A 6,889-nucleotide genomic window follows, 5' to 3' on the forward strand; every position below is an offset into this window, starting at 1 on the left:
AGCCCATTTGAGAAAAACGACCTTCAAATAACTAATCGAATACTGCATATTCCGATTGCTATCAGCGAATACCGATGTAAACTGAAATATAAAGCTCATACGTAGAGTCCGCTCGGTAAAGAGAAGAAGAGAGGCTTACTATTTACGTTATTCTGTACACGTAACGCTCTTCACAGCTGGACTTCCGGTCAACTAACTGGGGAGATCGTTAATGCGAAACTGAAAGATTGTCGTGCACCTGGCGCGCCATGACGTTACAACAATGTCAGCCTTCTGATGACAACAATGAAAACAATGTCAAAGTTCTGTTTTGTTGAACAATGAAAGACAGCAACGGCACGTGTAAACGGATGCCCAAAGGAGGCAAGTGTAACACTGCAGCACGACGAATGTCGCCCTATAGAAAGATACGAACGCGCTGAAATTGACCAAATAAAAAAAAAAAATATCTGCTAGATAAATGGCGAAAACAAATATTAGGCTGCACGTAATTTAACCGAGCAGACACGTAGTCTTTAATCAGCGTGCACAGGCTGGGGGAACTAACGCCGTAACTCAAGAGTTTATGGATAGGAACGTCATGAGAAACAACGTCAAATGCTTTTCACAGGTAGAAGCACACGGTGCCAAATTGTCTGCGGTTAGCAACTGCGGGTCCCACAGAATCAAGAAAAGAAACAATTGGTTTGTTTCCACTGACTTACCATGACCAAAACCATGTTGGCGTATACTAATCGTATGCTCAACGAAAAACGACGGATATGTAAACATGGCTATTTCAAACCCTTTTGCAAACGGAGACAAGAAGGGAAAACACGGGGCGATACGTTTTCATGCCGCTCATGCTGCCACATTTATGAAATAGCACAACTATTATATTCTTCCAACAAGAAGGAAAGGCAAAGAGGTACGCAAGGCAAGGCTTAAAATGTGCGTAGGGAGAGGAACCAAAATAGAAGAACAGCCTTTGATAACAAAACTTCGTATTCGGTCGTAAGCAAGAGAATGCCTTGGTTTCAACTTATACTTACGGTCGCCGCGATATCGTGTTTGGGTTGTGTGTATGAGAGCGGGACTATGCATCTTCGCGAAAGAACAAATTTGATGCAAAATATAATGCTCGTACAGGCTGTACTCTTTCTTGGCACCGTTTGGTGTAGAATATATAGGTAAGGAAATTAAAATTCCGACAGTGTTCACGATTAACATAGCGTGCCGACTGCCACACTACAATAAAAAATCCCAGCAGTGACAAATAACTGTCTGAAGAAAGGGAACGAGATTTTCTTTCAGCTTGCGTCAAACTCTTAAAGGATATGTAATGTAAAACTAACCCCAAAACAAATCTCCATAAGGGATCTAGCCAACATATTGAAGCTATCAATTAGTCGCTCCAGGAAGACGTCATACAATTTTAGTGAAACTCCCACTATATAGATGGAGCTGCGGGAAACGTGCTCCGTTTCTTAAAACATTGTATAAAGCTTTTTAGAAGTGACCTTGATATTTCTTGCGAGTTTTCTGCAAATTAAACGTATTTTCGCAGACGGAAAATACACGCGCAACTGCATGGCGTATCACATATGATACGCGATCAATTTTGCATAATATAGTCGCAACCGATCGTTTGTTTATAAACGCGAGCTTGGCATAGGCATATCTGGCTTGAGTAAAGGCTTGTAAATGATTTCTTTCACTAGAAAATTAACATGCACGCAGTGAGAGGTTAACTGAAGAAAATGAGTAACAGGCGCTGGAGAACAGGACGGGACTGAGACAGACAAAGCGTTGTTGTCTAGCGCTGTTACTCATTTTCTTCAGACATGTACCAAAGCAGCTCAAGTTAGCGCGTTATTGGAGATGTTAACTACTGCGTGTATTTGCTGGTGGAGTCTCCGCAACTTCACTGCCGTAAGAATTCCATCCCATACCCCTATGTCCAAATCCACATTGAAATTGCTTGAGTCACAGCTGAGCTTCTAAGTAATGTAGATAATCTTGCTGATATGACCTCGGCACATATTCTAGCTGCCTCCTCGACTTCGGCCAGCACATTTTTTCAACATTTGGGAGAATTACAAAACTCGCAGTGTCTCATTAAGGAGTTATGTCAAGAGCATGGATGTTTTAGCATAACGTCGTCAAATTGTGAATAACTAGAGAAAGAGAAAAAAAAAACGAAAAGGAAAAAGTATGGAGGTTAACGAAGGACGTGGCCGGTTGGCTACCCTACACTTGGGAAGAGGGAAGGGAAGGAAAGAGAAGACAAATAATAAAGAGTCAGTCATTGAGAACAAATTCGCTGAGGAATGTCCGCTGTCACTTCTTTAAGGCAACTGGACTGTACGAACGCTTTAGACAGTGAATAACCAGGGTGTATCGCCTTTCTACCTAGCTAAGAGTACGTTTATCACTTACGCTACCCGTGCCTAGCCTCTTACTGCTACATTCCAAGCCAGTTTGTAGAAAGAGGCTTCTGCCATCCTCACGCCGTTGTCATCCTTCGTTACTTCTCCACTAGTTCAGTACTTAGCATAACATTACCGTTACTGCTTCCCACAACTTCCTACGCGCAGTTAGGGGGAATCGGTAGCAGTAGAATGGTAACACTAAAACAAAATGATTTAAGGTGAGTTTCGAACTTTATGAGCCTCGTCCGCGTCCATCTGTTGCCACGCGACCAAAGAACCACAGAACTTGATCGGCGATTTCAAACTATCGCCGAAGACAAAGAAAATGGGGTATAGCAACCTGATATTTCGCACAAACAGTGTGATGTGTGGGAGAGATCGAATACGGCTCTCTAATTTTTTTTTATAAATGAGCTGATGTAATTACGGCGAGTACAAATGATTACTACATTTGTCATAATTGCCTAGTGAGAGAGTGTCCTCAGAAGCGTGTTTGCGATCTGCAAGCGGTCCCTGAGGATGAAGCGATAGAAGTGTTGTGATGAAATTTTCCAGAGAGCTGCAGTTGAAGCTGAACATATGCAATTTCTGAGGCTGCCATAGTAACCATCTAGTGTACAGCCACCGCTATACGTAACCTGAACAGTTAAGACCCATCTAAGTGGCTTTACTTTAACAAACACGGGCTGCAAAAAGTAAAATAAGCATCGAATGCTTTGGAAGGAAGATGCATTCAGCTATAACACATTCAAGGCCCCCCAACCAGAAACTTCCCGCACCCTCCGCAGGTGAAGTATAAAGGCGTTTCAGGCGTTTTCAGGTTAAGTATGGCGGTGACAGTGCCTCCCGCAGCTTCTTGGTGTTAATTTGTATACTGCATTTCCATTGGTTTGTCTCCCTTTCTTTTTTTTTTCTGTCTTCCATCCGTTGGGGTGCTGTTGCTTACAACGGATTAACAGCTACAGGTCGGTCAGACACCGTCAACTTGCTTACCGCTGACACCTGAGTACCTCGATCATGAAAACCAATTAACTGTGCTCAGTGGCATTGCCTATTTTGTTACGTTCTATGAATACCATCAGCACGCACACTTACCAAAAAAAAAGAACTATTTCATATAGGACAACCTGACTTGAAGATTGCGTGCGAGAATACAGCTCTAAAGGTCGAAACTACGGCGAAAAGTTGTCGTCATGAGGACACTTCCACAGAGCGCGGGCTTCGCATCTAAAATTCCATTTTTCCCTGGCGATCGCCCAAACGCCTTCGAAACCACAGCAGAAAACAGGGAGAGCGAGAAAGATGGACGCAGAGGGGTGTATACCCGTTACAAAAACAAATTTCGCACCCGAAATCTCGCACCAGATACGCGCATTACTGCCCGAATATCCTAATAGAAATTAAAAAAAAAAAAAGACGGAGAAAGGAAAAGTAAGCGTGGCTTCCGAAGAACGAACAAAGTCAAAAAGAAAAAAAGATCAACACACGAGAACAGTCGCAGTGATAAGACACCCATTACATCCGATCAACCTCGAAAGCGTTTCATTATCTTGACAGGGGAAGCGCGTTTCTTGGTCTCCTGTCCGTCCCCGACAATTTGCGCTCCTTCTGAACCGTTTATTCGTAGACTCGATTTCTCTTAGATAACCGTCTAGCTGTTCTCAATATACATACAAACACACTCATATAAGTCTCTCGCCACGTCTTTCAGCTTTGGAGTTCGGCATCAGGGGGACGATCATGTGGTAGCCGGTATATATATATATATATATATATATATATATATATATATATATATATATATATATATATATATGGGCGCAGTGTTCGATTACCGGTCGCTCTATAGTCGTCTCGTCGCCCCGACGCCCTCGCGATTTCTCGCTTTCTGCTGCAAGTATACGCGGACACTTGCTGCATCCGCGCCACTTTCTAACACCCATCACTTTACCCGTGGGTTGACTTCTCGCGTGACCGCGGCTAGAGGGCACCGACGATAACTTGGAAACGTTGCGTACATAAAGACCGGGGACCGTAGACGGAGTTCATAACATATTAAGAGCGTCAATACGAAGAACCTTGTTTTTTTTTCTTTCTTTCTTTCTTTCGGTCTGAAGGCAAGCACACGAGCGCGCAACAAGAACCAAATAGAGAATACTTGACACGACGGCCAGTGTCGTGACGGTTGGGGGTGGGGGGCCGACGATGATCGCGTCGATAGGGCGAGCGGTTTTCAGGGCCGTGCGCGTGTCGATGGCGGTTTGTCAGCTAACGCCATCTCGCGACAAGCGACGGAGCGTTTCCCCACCACACCGCGGCGGCTTCATGAATTATTTAGCCGGGAACGCGCGCCGAGGTGACCGCGACGACGCACCTCGGTCAGTGTTCTGTCTCTGTTGTTCGACGTTGCTTTGTTTTGTTCAACGTTTCTTCTTTTTTTTTATCAACGAAGCTGTTAATATTCCTGCAGGGGGGCGGGGGGGAGCGAACTGAACGGGCTGTAATTTCAGGGGAGCGGTCGCAAAATGTCTCGCTTGCTGCCGCGCGCGACGTGCGATGAACAAACGCAAGCCGTGGTACGCGGGCGTGGCAACAGTGGCTCGCCCGTGCGGTATCGGGTGATTTTGCATGCAAATTGGGGCGCCGCCCTCCCCCCCCCCCCCCTCCCCCGCCCGTTCGAAAGTGTCAAGTGTCATTTCGAGCGTGTCGCGTCGCGCTTTCGTCTCGTCGTCACGGTTTTCTGTTACCCACCCGTTGCCATGGGTAGGATTTGACTTTCTTTTGTAGCGCGGCGAAGGAAAAAATGTGGTTGTTGCCGCGGGATCATTAACGCGCGTTTTTCGTGCTGTAAAACGCCCAGTGGGGGACAGGGGGCGAAGTTGTACAAATGCTGTACAAATGTGCAGGCTACGTATATGAAAGGGACACTAAAGATAATCGATAAATCAGCGCGCACTGATAAAGCATACCTTCAAAACTCTTATTTTCGTTATTTTAGTGGTATAACTAGATTTTTCTTAGAAAGGGAAATATCGATTATTGAACATGATGTCGAAACTTTATTGCAGGTACGTCAGTGTGACGTCACTGATTTCAACGTTGTATTTCCGATCGTTTTTTTTTCTCTAATGTTCTTTAGCAGTAGAAGAAAGCAAGTGGTTTTAAATCAAGCGGCATGCACGAATAATTAAATTACGATAACGAGAATGAACACTATAGTTGGCTTCTCCTCAAACTAACTGCAAACGCAGTGAAGCCCACTTTAACAAAGTCCGCTTTGCTCCTTGTTTTTTTTTTTTTTAATATTGTTTATGTAACAGAGCAAACAGCTGTGTACGCACGTCCGACAGCTATTAGCGCTTTATAAACGCTTTATTTTTGCTTGAATAGATGTATGAAATAACTTCATTGGCATCCCATTCGAAATGGGCTGGTAGCTGCCGTTACCAAGCTAGCTATTTTGACCTTTCCGCTGCATTCATGGTCGGTCCTTAAGGCCAGTGGTTGATGCTAATTAACCACCTAACTTCGAAGAAATAACGTTCGTTCATTCTTCCTGTGTCCTGCGTTTGCGCCACTACTCCAGTAGTCTTTTACTTTTCGCCACGAGATATTCACCTACCTTTTTCTTTAGGGTCTTCTAAGGCCAAATGCAACCGCGTTTCGCTTTGGCACATTAGTTGTAGTTCAGTAGTACATACTAACGAAGCCATCCTGACCATAGTGAAGGGCTGGATGTTGTCTATTTTATTATTATTCTTGTGTTTAGTAGCTTTTATATGGCCCCTCACCAGACGACGAGAGCACCTCGCCATTCGCATATATGACGCCGATCCGAAGTAAAGAGAACAGTTTTCTGCTGATTCGGAGATACGTGGTTGTCAAATTTTTAAGTATAGTTAGAAATACATGTGCCCCGTATTAGCGATCCAGAATCGCACGCACTAAACAACGTAATAACACACAGCGCTTCAACGTCAACATTCACGACACAAATACATTGAACAATAAGTTCAGAATGTGATCAATAATTTCACTAGGCAAGTATTAGATATACCACCTCTACGTTAGTTACTTCGGAACTGGGAAATGTCTCTATATTCTTCAATACTAAGCACTTGTTCGCAACGTCGTTCTCTGCCGAACGCTAACACATAAGACTTCACATGCACATCATTGCATAATGTTGTCAATTCATCACCTTTCTTTCGCAAGCTAAAGTCAGTCAGGTGAAAATGAGAAATAAAGCTGCCAAGGTCACTACAGAGTCATTGCGAAAAAGAACGCAGGCATGTACTAATCAAAGCTTTGTGTTCGTGCTCGAGTATTTGTGGATTCCCTGGGTTATTCACATGCGACCTGCGAGTTAAAGCCAGATGAGAACCTTGCGGTTCCGTCTAGATATAGATGCAAGCCCATTGGACGCCGCGCTCACCTCTGATTTAGTTCCCCGCTGCCTCCCTGCAAGGACACCTTGC

This window comes from Dermacentor andersoni, chromosome 7 (assembly GCF_023375885.2).
Source record: "Dermacentor andersoni chromosome 7, qqDerAnde1_hic_scaffold, whole genome shotgun sequence".
Classification (NCBI taxonomy): Eukaryota; Metazoa; Arthropoda; class Arachnida; order Ixodida; family Ixodidae; genus Dermacentor; species Dermacentor andersoni.